Consider the following 12,914-nt stretch of genomic DNA (forward strand, 5'->3'; position numbering starts at 1 on the left):
TCCTCTGTGACGTCGCCCCATCTAGCCACCATGCGGGCCGTAAGGGAGCAGTGCATTAGGAACCCTCCGGGAGGGAGCCCAGCGTCTGCGACTAACGTCTCAAAGGGAATCAGAGCTCCATCCTGGTATAAGTCCCCCAGCGTCTGGACATCCGCCTCCTGACACTGCTCCAGCATGCGACGTGTGAGGACACCCACTCCTCCCGGCGAGCCCTCCAGTGGCACCGCAGGTGCATAGGGAATCACCTTCTTTGTAAGACTCAGAGCCCTGCGGAAGCATTTGTATGCCACCGCTAGCAGTAGTGGAGTGGGGCGTGTCGGTGCCGCTAACGGGTGAAAGAGCGCGGTAATCCGCTCCAGAGTGTAGGGCGGCTCATTCGTGGCTGTGTCTCCTCTCCCCCTGTTCTCCCCCCGTTCGCTAGCCAGCGGGCAATCCATTGGAGCTGCGCTGCCAGGTAAAAGTGCTCGAAGCAGGGAGTGGCCAATCCACTCTTGTCTGTAGGTAAAAACAGTTTCCCAAGAGCCAGCCGGTGTCTGGATGTACCCCAGATAAAGTTGCGCAGGATCCTGTTAAGTTTGGAGAAGAAAAACGCAGGCACCAACAAGGGCAAATTCGCAAAATAATATAGAAGGCGAGGGAGCATCACCATTTTGGCCAGGGCCACTCTACCTGTGGGTGTCGGGGGGAGCGTGGACCAGAAGCCGATCTGGGCCCTGAGCGCTGTCACCTCTCTACCCAAGTTCCCATCCTGCAGATCTGCCGGCCGGCGGTAGATCTGGATCCCCAGATATTTAAACGTGTCCGCCCGCCACTGGACTCGCGTGCCATGGAGGCTATACTCCGGGCCGGCAACCTCACTGCTAAAGGCGTAAAGGCATGACTTGCCTGCATTAACAAGGAGCCCCGAGAGACCGGCGAAGCGGTTCAGCAATGGTGCTAGCTGCTCCGACATACGGCCCACATCTCTACCAAAGACCAATAGGTCATCAGCGTATAACGACACTTGGTGGACGCCGTCGCCCAATGGGATACCATCCGTCAGGAGTTGTCTCATGGCCGCGGCTAAGGGCTCCATGGCCAGCGCAAAGAGCAGCGGTGACAGAGGGCATCCCTGCCGTGTGCCCCTGCCCACCGCCACTTCCTCCGAGACGTGCGGCCCCAGTCGGACCCGAACCACACGATTCCTATACACCAGCCCCACCATTTGCAGGAAACTTCCTTCCAGCCTGTATGCCTCCAACACTGACAGCAAATAGCCCCACTCAAGGCAATCAAAGGCCTTTTCTAAGTCCAGCACCAGGCACCCCGCCATGGGCCAGACCGCCGTCGCAACTCTGAAGTACCTCCGAAGATTCAGAGATGTGGACCTCGTTGGCACGAAGCCATTTTGGTCCGGGTGTACTAAATGCGGAACCACCGGCGCCAGTCGCTCTGCAAGGATTTTGGCTAGTATCTTATAGTCGGTGTTCAGCATCGCCAATGGGCGGTAGGAGCCCAGGGACATGGGGTCTCTGTCAGGCTTAGGCAGGGACACCAGAAAGGCTTTTTGCATGGATAGCGGGAGGTGGCCCGCGTCAACCGATGCCCTAAATACCTGATGTAGCTGAGGCGCTAGAATGTCCCTATTTGCTTTGTAATACTCAGCCGGCAGGCCGTCAGGTCCCGGTGTTTTTCCAGTCGCCAATGCGCGGATCGCATCTCCCACCTCCTCCAGCGTGAGCGGGGCCCCCAGCTCCGCCTTCTGGTCTTCCGTGACAGTAGGCAGTGTAACCGCCTCCATGAATTCAGCCACCTCTTGTGTATGACCAGTACCTCGAGCCCGGTAGAGGTCCCGATAGTGATCAGTAAGCGCCTGGTGGATCTCGCGTTGTGTGTGCACCACTGTCCCATCCCCCAAGCGAACGGCACCAATCGGGGTGTTGCGCTCTGTTGCCTGTACCAGCCAGGCCAACAGACGGCCGGCCCTGTCTGCCTTAGCGCGCGTCGTGGCGGTATGCGCTGCATAGTTGTGACATCGCAGCCTCTCAAGGAGGACTGCATGCTCTCCACGGAGCTCCCCGAGCTGCGTCGCATGCCTACCCGCCCCTTCTCCCTCCCTTTCATATTGCAGAAGCTCTATCTCTATGCGGGCCAGAGACGCAGATACCTGTGCGCGGATGTTCCATGTGGCCCCTATACAGTGCCCTCGGATGGTCACCTTGTGGGCGTCCCATTCCACCATATGGTCGCTCGCTGAATCCCCATTTTCCTCAAAGTAGGATGAAATGGCAGTGCCCAGTGAAGACCGAAACTCTGCGTCCTCTAGCGCAGCCTGCTGCAGCCGCCAAGTGGGCACCGGGGGCCTGTCCGCCACCCAGCTGATCTGTAGCCTTAAGGGGTTATGGTCTGAGTGTGTCCTACCCAGGTATTCTGACGCAGTCAGGAGCGGAAGCAGGGACAGAGAACCTATTATTCGATCCAGTCGGACATGCAGATCGTGCACCGCCAAGTAATATGAGTATGCTTTATCTGCAGGGTGCTGCGTGCGCCAGAGGTCGTGTATGTCCCAGTGTACTAGCCAGTCCCTGAGAGCCTGCGCTGTCGATGTCGCCGCCGCTGCGCGGAGGGGTGGGTAGGAGCGGTCCAGTTGTGTGTCCAGTACCATATTATACTCACCGCCCAATAGCCAGGGGAGGCCTGCGTATCGCTGAAGGATGGGGTTTAACGACGCCAGGAAGGCAGGCTGCTCCGTATTAGGGGCGTAAATAGAGCCCAGCAGTATCTCCTGCCCATTGAGCCTCCCCCGCACTAAGGAGTACCTCCCCTCGGTCTACCTGCGCGTCCGTGCATGCAAAGGGAACACCTGCCCTCACCCGTATCAAATTGCCGCGCGCGTGCGCTGAATAAGTCGTGCCATGTATTTGTCTCCTCCATCGCCTGCGAAGCGGTTCCAGCTCCACTCGAGACATGTGGGTCTCCTGGAGGAGCGCGATCCCCACCTGGTGGCGCTGCATGTATGCAAAGACAGAGTACCTGCGTGACGGGGTGTGCATGCCACGTATGTTCCAGGTCACGATGTTGATGCACGCCATGTGTACTGCTGTAGTGTAACCACCCGGGGAGTCAGGGGGCGTGTCGTGTGGGGCCAAGGGGCAGGCTCTCGGGCGGGGATTTCTAAGTGCCGCTTTTGAAATGTATTCCCAACGGGGCTTTCGTCCAAACTAAATAACGTGACAATCTATCAATGTGTCGTGACCGCAACTGAGATGCGTGTGGAGAAGCGCGCGGTCAGCTATGCCATCAGGTTACTCCCACACCTAGGGGCCCTTAGCACTGCTGAGGTGTGGTTAGTGAGTCGCAGACAGTGAAGTAGACCGGGCTGACGCGTGCCACCCATGGGGACCACCCTGTGCGTCAGGTACTGGACCCGTGTCCCAGTGCAAGGCGTAATTGCGTACCTACGCTGCGTTAGCGGCGGTTAATGCTAGGCGTGCGTAAGTGTGGGCCACAAATGTCAGCGGTTAGATAAATCAGCACAGCACAGTGAGCATATAAAGGATACAATGGATCTTGCATGTAACACAAGCAATACAGCAGGCTATCTCAGATCCGCCAACAGTCACACTATGAAGTCCGCTGTCTGGGGTGTCACCACAGGCAGTGCAGTGCCTTCCGACAGTACAGTGGACGGTGAGGATGACCCGCTAACATCAATCCCGCTCTGCTTACTGTGATCCGGGCTTCCGTGCATATTCACCACTCCCAGTGTCGCGACCGCCTCCAGCGCCTCTTGCCGTTCCTGCCGCATCTTCTCCGGACTGGGCGCAGCCTGTCCCAGGCCCGCTCCTCGCCTTTCCACTCTCCTCCTCCTCCGCCTCCTGGAGCCCTGTTCTCGCCAACCGCCGCCTTCCGGGTCCATCGGTCGCGTCCCCGTCCATTGCCCAGTCTCCTCAAGCCAGTCCCATACTTCTGACGGAGCCTCAAAGAAACGAGTACCCTCCTTGGAGACCACGCGTATACGGGAGGGGAACAACAATGAGTAGGGCAGTTCCAGATGCCGCAGCTGTTTCTTCACTGCCATATATGAGCCACGCCTTCTCTGCACTGTTGCTGTGTAATCCGGGAAAAACATCACTCGGCTGTTGCCCACCTGGAGGTCGCTCATCTTCCGGGTTTCTCTGGGTACTGTATCGCGATCTCTGTAGTTGAGGAGCTTAAAGAGAAACGGGCGAGGTCGAGCTCCTGGCCTCTGGGCTTGCTCCGGCACCCTGTGCACCCTTTCCACCACAAAGTGCGGGGACAGCACCCCATCCGGCAAGAGTGCCCGCAGCCAGGCCTCAGTGTACCGTTCAGGGTCCCTCCCTTCTTCTCCTTCCGGCAGGCCTACCACTCGGACATTATTGCGCCGAGAGCATCCTTCCGCATCCTCTGCGCGGTCCTCCTGCGCATGGACTCTATCGACCAGATCTTGTAGGGCTGAGGCATGGCTGCGCACCACAGGCTGCAGTTCCTGGACCGTTTGACGTTGCTCAGCGACGGACTCTGACAGCTTACGATGGTCCGCATGCAGCAGTGTGAAGTCAGATGTGACTTTGTCGACTCGCACTTCTAAAGAGGTCTTAGTTTGCTCTAGGGTCATCCCAATGCGTTCCACCGCTGCTAGAACAGTGTCCATTTTGGCCGCTAGAGCAGCTGTGGGTTCCATGACCACCCGTCCCTGTACCTGCGGAGGGCCAGAGTCGCTCGCACTCTGCTGCTTCACTTGCGCTCTGTCCCGAAGCTTGCCCACTACAAGTTGCTGCGCCATGGGCATTAGCACGTCCGGCCGCGAGTCCAGGAGCGACGTTGGGGAGCGGGGGGGCCTCCTGTTCCTATCGGTCGACACTAGGAGTACATCAGTTGGGTGGGTCCCCAGGAGCCCAGGCGTTCGAGGACAGTTCACCATTTAGGTCTGCTCCCAGACTCCTACTTGAGCCCTTTCCCGTCGAAGCCAGCGAGTGCAGTCAACAGCTTTCCCCCAAGAGTTCACAGGCCTGTTGCAATGTCTGGTTGTGCCTGCAGCGGAATCAGCCTCGCTTAGTCAGGTAAGGCTACACGCTTATTAAGCGGGAAGTAGCCGCGGTGGGCCTCCGTCGTCCCACGCCTCTGCCCGTGCCTTCAGTGGTTATCCTCAACCCAGACCAGTCCCAGGAGGCGTGCAGACTCAGGCAGTGGTGCTTCCCCAGATGCAGCCCGGTCCAATGTCGCAGGGGGGATGGTCCCCCCTCTCCTCACAGCTCTGCGCCGAGGACGCGGCCTCAGTGCCCAGCGGCGCCCACCACAGGGGGAACAATCGATGTGGTCCGGGGAACAGCGGCCTTGTGTCACGTGTGGGAGCAAAATGGTGCCCGGGGTAAAATGGCACCCAAGGGGGCGGACTCCGCACCTTCCTCACCTCGTAGCACCGACCTCCCCCGTCCCGTCGAGCCCCTCGGCGCCTGCCGCAACTGCCGTGCCCCCGCAGTCCTTAGGCACCCACCTCGCAGTGTCCCGGGGCCCCAGCAACCCACCGGGCGGCAGTAGGCACCAGCCACGTCTTCACCGCGGCAGCTCGCTCACCAGGGCCGAGCCTCTCCCCTGTTGTCCGCCACCGGCCCACCACTTCGCGCCGCGGGGGCCCGTCGAACCACCCCTGCCGCTCCCGGCCCCGTCTCCGGCCCTCAGGGCACTCCGTCTCCAGGGCGAGCTCGTTGCAGCTTGTCTCCCTGCTGTCCCCTCTGCTGCCGCCCACACGTAGAGTCCTCCACTGGGCGAAATCCCACCTCCGCCTCTCCTGCAAGCTTCAGAGTCCTCCTGTGAACACGCAGCGTCGTGGAGCTCCCTCTCCTCGCCGCAGTGCCGGTCGAGAGCGGCGCGCTGTCATCCGCACTCGGCTCCGCGGAACCAACCGCCTCAGGGCCTCCTCTCAGCCCCCTGGGTGGCTCCGGTAGTCAGATCGCCCACTTCAGGACTGTCACTGCACACCGCCGGCCTGCATAGGGGACCGCAGCGCCGATCAAGCCCGGCTCCCTCCTCCTCCGCCCCAGCGCCGAAGCCGAGGGTCTTCCTACTCGCAAGGACCCGGTCGGGGCTCGCGCCGTTTCAGCTCCTCCGCGCCTCTGCAGTCCGGCAGCCGATTCCCCTCCGCCGCAGTCTCAGTTTCCGACGTTGCACACACCGGCAGACTCCTCAGCTAGCGCCGCATCTGCTCCACCCGGTATGAGTAAGCTGAAACATCTCTCACAGTAAAATTACAGGAGAATTTAGGCCCCTATGGACGGAGCTCTAAGGAGTTACGTCCGCCATGTTGCCTGGCTGGCCACGCCCCCCCTTCAAGTGCACATGTTGCTTCATTCTTTATATACACTTTTTGATCTGTTAATATTATTAAATTTTTTGAGTAGTGACGAACCCCCTGAGGAGGCTTTGCAGACCCCCCAGGGGTCCCTGGACCACAGGTTGGGGACCACAATTGGGAACCACAGCTATATGCAATTAAACTGAACCTTTTCTTGCCAGCACATCTAAATTCACAAGGCACTTAGTATTAAAGCACTCCATTTGTAGACTTGAGCACCGACCGATATCGGGCTCTCATCTTGGAACACCTCTAAAAAAGTGCCACTGGCGTTTGCGCTTAGTATCTGAGCTGGCTCCAAAGTTGACCTTAAACAGCTGTTTGACTGGATGCAACACAACTTGGGGTAACAAACCCCCCGAAGGACTTATGATGCTGGATGTTGCCAGGGCACATAAGGTGCACTTGATAACTTTTCCTCTCTGCGCTAGTGGTGTCCGTAAAAGGCTGCCGCCCCACTTCAAACACAACTGACTGGTCCTCTCAATACGTTGGACTTGTGCTGTCTTGATTACAAGCAGTTGGCAGTGTGCAGTATATTAGAGGCATTGCAGACCTGAGATGAAACAAATCTAATCAAAGTACCAGGGGGGGGAAGGCCAATATGTTTTACATTTGCCATCGTCCAGGTAGCCATAATAATTTTTCTAATTAACCTCAGTGTAGAAGCGGAGGTCGATTGAAGTGTCAGAAGGTACAGCCACAAAGTGTGAGAAACATACTTTCAGTTGATATGCATACGTTATTTGAGAAATATAAACAATTTCTCATTAAATAAAATGTTTGCACAGGCAACAGCCAAGAGATAAAACTCCTTTCAACGCAATAAATAAGTCATACATGTCCTGACTGGTGGTAGGATTGTGCTATCAATTCGATTTGATTTTAGGTTGTATATAGCGCTCAAATGCCCATGGTCGTCTTGGCGCTGAAGCAGACAGGGAGGGAGTGAGGCCTGGACGGAATGATTCTTAGTTTTCAGTGAGAGAACAGCCAGGTTTTGACTTGCTTCCGAAAAGTCAGGAAGTCAGAACAGCGTTTGATGGATAAAGGTAGAGAGTTCCAAAGAGTTGTTGCCTTCAGAAGGAAAACTGCTGCCACCCCAGGCTGTGAGTTTTCATCTAGGGATGGATAATAGCCTTGCTTCTGAGGATCTGATCTTTCTTCTTGACACGTACCAGGCTAATTTACTATGAAAATAGCTAGGTCCACAATTATGCACCGCCTTGAAGGTTATGCATAGTGTTTTAAACTCGAGGCGTTTAGATATAGTTAGCCAGTGTAAATTGCTCAAGTTTTGGGCCGCTGAATTATGTTTAGGAATTCCAGCAATAAGTCTCGCTGCCACGTTTTGTAATACTTGTAGTTTCTGTAAGGACTTTTTGTGGGTACCAATAAATAGCAAATTTCCTTAATCCAGTTTGGTCAGAACAAGAGATGTGACAACCAGTCTTTGAAGTTCATTGAGGGTGAACGATCTGACTTTCCTTATCAGTTTTAGGGTGTAGAAAACGGAAGAAGATAAGGCTTTAACTTGGTGATTGAAGAGGAGATTGTCATCATAAATGACTCCCAGATTTCTTCCCTTTTGAGCTGTAATAGGTAAGTGTCCCATGTTCTGGGGCCACCAGCTAGGAGACCGACAGATCTTTTTTTTCCGAAAACTAACACCTCAGTTTTGCCCAAGTCATACATGAGCTGAACCTGAGGCCCACCTCTGTAGAGTCTTTTGGTTTGAGAAGATATTGTACTGTGCCACTCATCTTTTATATTATGTTTTATTTTTAATTTGCTAATTTTTGTATGCATATATATATATTGATGTGTATGTATTGTATACCCCAGTTAGGGTCATTTTTAATTTTTTTGTCATTATTAAAGGTTTGTTTTTAATTCAGTATATAAATTGATGTAATGTTAATAAAATATTTTGGTACCATAATTCTGAGAATAGCCTTTAGCCTTTATTTAATTTTTCCTATGCGACAAGCTATCATAGTTGCCTAGATGTTTATCTTCACACATGAGTCTTTTGGTATAGACACCACAATTTGTGTGTCATCGCCGTAAGACACCACAGAGAACCCCATGGACTTTATCAGTTTCACCAGAGAGCAACATACAAATAAAAAAAGGCGGGGCTCAATGAAGAGCCCTGCGGCACCCCACATGGCAAACTAAATTGTTCAGAAGTGCAATTGCCCAATGCAACATGGTTTTTTCTGTTCGTTAGGAAATCTTGTAGAAGGGTCAGGGCAACTCCTCTAATTCCCATGGTCCTTAGACGGTTTATCAAAATCGTTTGATTAACCGTGTCAACTGGCGCCGGAAAATCGAGTAATACCAGGACAGCTTGGTCACCTGTGTCCAATATCCCTCTGATCTCTTCGGAGGCAGCAAGCAGATTAGTTTCGGTGCTATGCGCCTTTCTGAAACCATACTGTGAGGAATCCAGGAGATTATTATTATCAATACAGATCATCAATTCCGCATTTTGTGCCTTTTCAAGTATTTTGTCGGGAAATGGAAGCCTAGAGATGGGTCTGTAACTACTGGGTTCCAGGTGATCCAAGTTACTTTTTTTTAATATGGGGAGAGTAGATGCCATCTTCTAATCAGTAGGAATGTGTCCTGTGTTGAGCACTTTATTTAAAATTAGTGTGAGTTGTTCCCCAAACATCTTGGGGGCTAGATAATTAATTTTAGAGGGACAAGGGTCTAATGGGGACCCTGATTTGCAATCCAGGATTAAACACTAGCTTGACAAAAGAAGTGTGTGTGTGTATATATCAGTGAGTCACAGAAGTGGTTAACTTCTAACGATAAAAGTACTAAGCATAGTAAAAACCATTGATGTATCCATTGGATTGGGATGTGTAAGTGTACATCCTGCAAGTTTTTCTGCAATCTGGAGTACCCCTCTTGGATTTCAATACATGAATTATTTCCACGGTCTTCATGTTCTTTAATGAAATGCATTGAATATTCCGGTCTGCTTCCTGTCCAATACGTGCGGAGTTGTGAGCCGGTGACATAATCAATTACAAACCAGCCCCATATCTTTGAGAGAAATTTGAGCAATAGACCATTTTAGGGGCAATTGTTGTACACTTCTCATGAGAAAGTAACTTCCCTTGCTAAATTTTCCCTGGGGTAACAATTTTGACAGAGACACACCTGATATATAACTTTAAAAATATCTTAATTACACAATTGACATAATTATCAATTAAATAAGTATTTTAATGAACATTAATTATTGATTATAAGTCATTACCTTGTCACGCTTTACCCCTATAAACCTCACAACCTGCACCAACAATATAAATTACAAATGTAGTTAGTTACACAATTATCAATTAAATAATTAAAATTAATGAGTAATCTTAATTAATTTACTTCTCACCCTGTATCCCTACAAACCAAAGGAGTTTCCTCCGTAATACAATGTGGCATACACCTGTACGCTTTAATTTTCCTCCACAACTCTTTCCAATTTTTTCATTCACTCTGGACAATTGCAAACTCTCTTTCACAGTATGGTTGAATTTCTCCATAATCCAGTAAATTTGGGGATGATAAGGAGAACATTGTTTGTGCACTATTCCTTTCTGTTGAAATAAATCTTCCATCATTTGGCAAGTGAACCGAACACCATTGCCTGTACACATCATTCCAGGATTGCTTCCTTTGCTGAATAATTTCTCCAAGTATTTTATTACTGATGTTGTGGTAATCTCAAACACAATAGCTATGTCAGGCCAGCTTGAAAACATGGCTATCAAAGCAAGTATGTATACAGGCCTTGAGCCCAGGTTGATAGACCCTAAAATATCTAGGGACACCTCTTCTCAAGGACGTGATGTAACCTCTCTGCACACCATGTGAAGAGTTCTCACCTTGTTTTTTTCACTCTTAAAAACCCTCAGCACACTCTCTTAAGACACACTCCACCTGCATGTCCATCCCTGCCCACCAATAATCAGCTCTCCCTTTAGTTTTGCTTATTCCTAGATGTTCAACATGGGCCAAATCTACCAGACGTTTCCTCTGTGTGTCTGGTGGTATCATCCTCCATTTCTCATGACCAAACCATTATTCACATATAGTTCTTCTCTTATTTTACAAAAAACTCTCATCTTCACTGGATGCATCCCAGTTATTCCCAGCCATTATCTTCTCACTCACTCTCCTGAGTACAATGTCTCTACTAAATTCATCCAACCATTCAGCTTCGTCAATACATCCTTCTGTAACTACACATACTCTGGCATCCTTGTCCACCCACTAATCATCACTACACTCAACACCTGTATCTGAGATTACCAATCTCGAGAGACAATCCACCGTTTTGTTGGTAATTCCTGGCACATGCTTAACATTGTACTGAAAGTCTTGCAGTGTCAAAATCAACTTCAAAATGTGACTGGAAATTAAATCAATTCCCGTTTTCTCAATAATCTCATGTAAAGGCTTATGATGAATTTTGCTAATTGAATCTCTCTCTACACAAGAATTTATTGAAATTTCTAATGGCCCAATATACAGCTCATGCTTCTTTTTCAATAGCAGAATATCTTATGTCTGACCCTCTCAATGCTCTGGAGGCAAAGGCAATTACAACCTCAAAACCCCCTTGCTTTTGTTTAATCACAGCCCGCACCATAATCACTTGCATCTATCGAAACCAAGCATAATAGTCCAGGGACAAAACTACTCAGATTGTGCGCCCCTGAAGACACCTCTTTAGATCTTCAAATTCTCTCTCACATTCCTTATCCCACCCAAAGACTACTTCTTTCTTCAACAAATCTCTCAAAACACTTGTTCTGATTACGAAGTTGGGCACAAAATGAGAGTTAAAAAATGTTTGCACCTCCTCTTTTGTCACTGGTCTTGACAATTTCAATTTCTGTATGGTATTGACCAAATCAACCTTAGGTCTAACACCTTTGGCTGAAATAACAAGTGCCAAACATTCCATTTCCTCCACTACAATTTAGCATTTATTTGCTTTGAGGGTGACCCCATTCTCACTCAGCACCTGCAAATCTTCCTTGATCCTGCACAAATGCTGTTCTCTGTCTTTACCAAATATCAAAATGTCATCCTAAAAATGCATGACCTCTTTTCTTTTATACCCTGAAATATTCTTGACAATAAACGTTGAAATACAGAGGCAGCAGAACAGGGACCAATATGCATACAATTGCAGCGGTATGTACCGAATAGCGTAATGAAATAGGTCAACTCTTTTGAATGATCAGTGAGTCGACCTAATGATACGCCGACGTAAGATCTAGCGTCATAAACCACTTAGTACCTGATAGTATTCCCACCATTTCAGTTATATTTGGCAAAGGAAACTTGTCTTCCACAACTCTTTTATTGAGCTTTCTCAAATCAATACATAATCTAATTTCATTATTTAGCATGCATACTACAACTATGGAAGACATCCAGTCCGTGGCTTCCACCTGCTCGATAATTTTCTCTCTGCACAGCCTAGCCAATTCCAACTTGACCACATCTTTGACAATGTACGGAGTATCCCTCACCTTGCTTGAGAAAGGAGTGGCATCTGCCTTCAATTTTCTATCATCCACCTAGTTCTTCAAGCAACCTACACTTGATGAAAAGACAGACGGAAACTCCAAGGGCCCATAAACATGGTTAACCAGAACTTGTACTTGGGGGTCGCCATTTGGATTGAGTGTTATGCCCAACAACTTCTGATGTGGCCATCTCTGTATGGTATCACCTGCGACAGGAACAAACCTTTCCTTCTGCCACATTGCCTCTAAAACAAAATCTCCCATTGAAATATACAACCAATTCTATAGATTTACCTTGATAGGCATAGGGCTTAACATCAGTTTCCAATAACTGTACTCTACCCTTAAAATATTTTTCGAATAACACATCATCATGTCCACACCAATATCATTCACCAGCACCACATCAGAGGGATGTTTGACCCCATCACTCACCCTATTGACCCAGTTACCTATAACAAATATGGTTCATCTACTTCACTAACCATTTTTTCTCATTATTCAATGTTTTAGGATTAGCATTGCTCCTGCAACACTTGACAAAATTCTCTTTCTTCCCACAAACCTTACATTCACATTTTAAGGCAGGATTATTTTTACCGTTGGCCCAATGCCCCACATTACTGTCATGTAGTTCCTACTAATCCATAGGATCTACTCATTTGTTGGGAAACATAAACTAAGGGCTTGGTGCCTAGACTGATTCTGGACACCCCCGCAGGGTTTGTTGGCCTTTAGACCAACTAGCTCACAGTGCCACCCTATGCCCCCCTAACCTTATCAGGGAGAAATGGTGTCTGGCATCCACTGAACATGACAACCCTGACCCCTCAGGGATAGTGGAAACAGAACCTTCCGCTCAGTCACTCCAGCTCACTTATTCGCAGAGAAGTATACAGAAAATACACAGTGGGACGTTTTCAATAAGGTTTATTGATCCAATGTTATTCTTGTATACAATACGTATGCTGCAATGATCAATAGACAGAAGCAGATAAAAGTGA

This window comes from Lissotriton helveticus, chromosome 12 (assembly GCF_964261635.1).
Source record: "Lissotriton helveticus chromosome 12, aLisHel1.1, whole genome shotgun sequence".
In the NCBI taxonomy this organism is placed as follows: domain Eukaryota; kingdom Metazoa; phylum Chordata; class Amphibia; order Caudata; family Salamandridae; genus Lissotriton; species Lissotriton helveticus.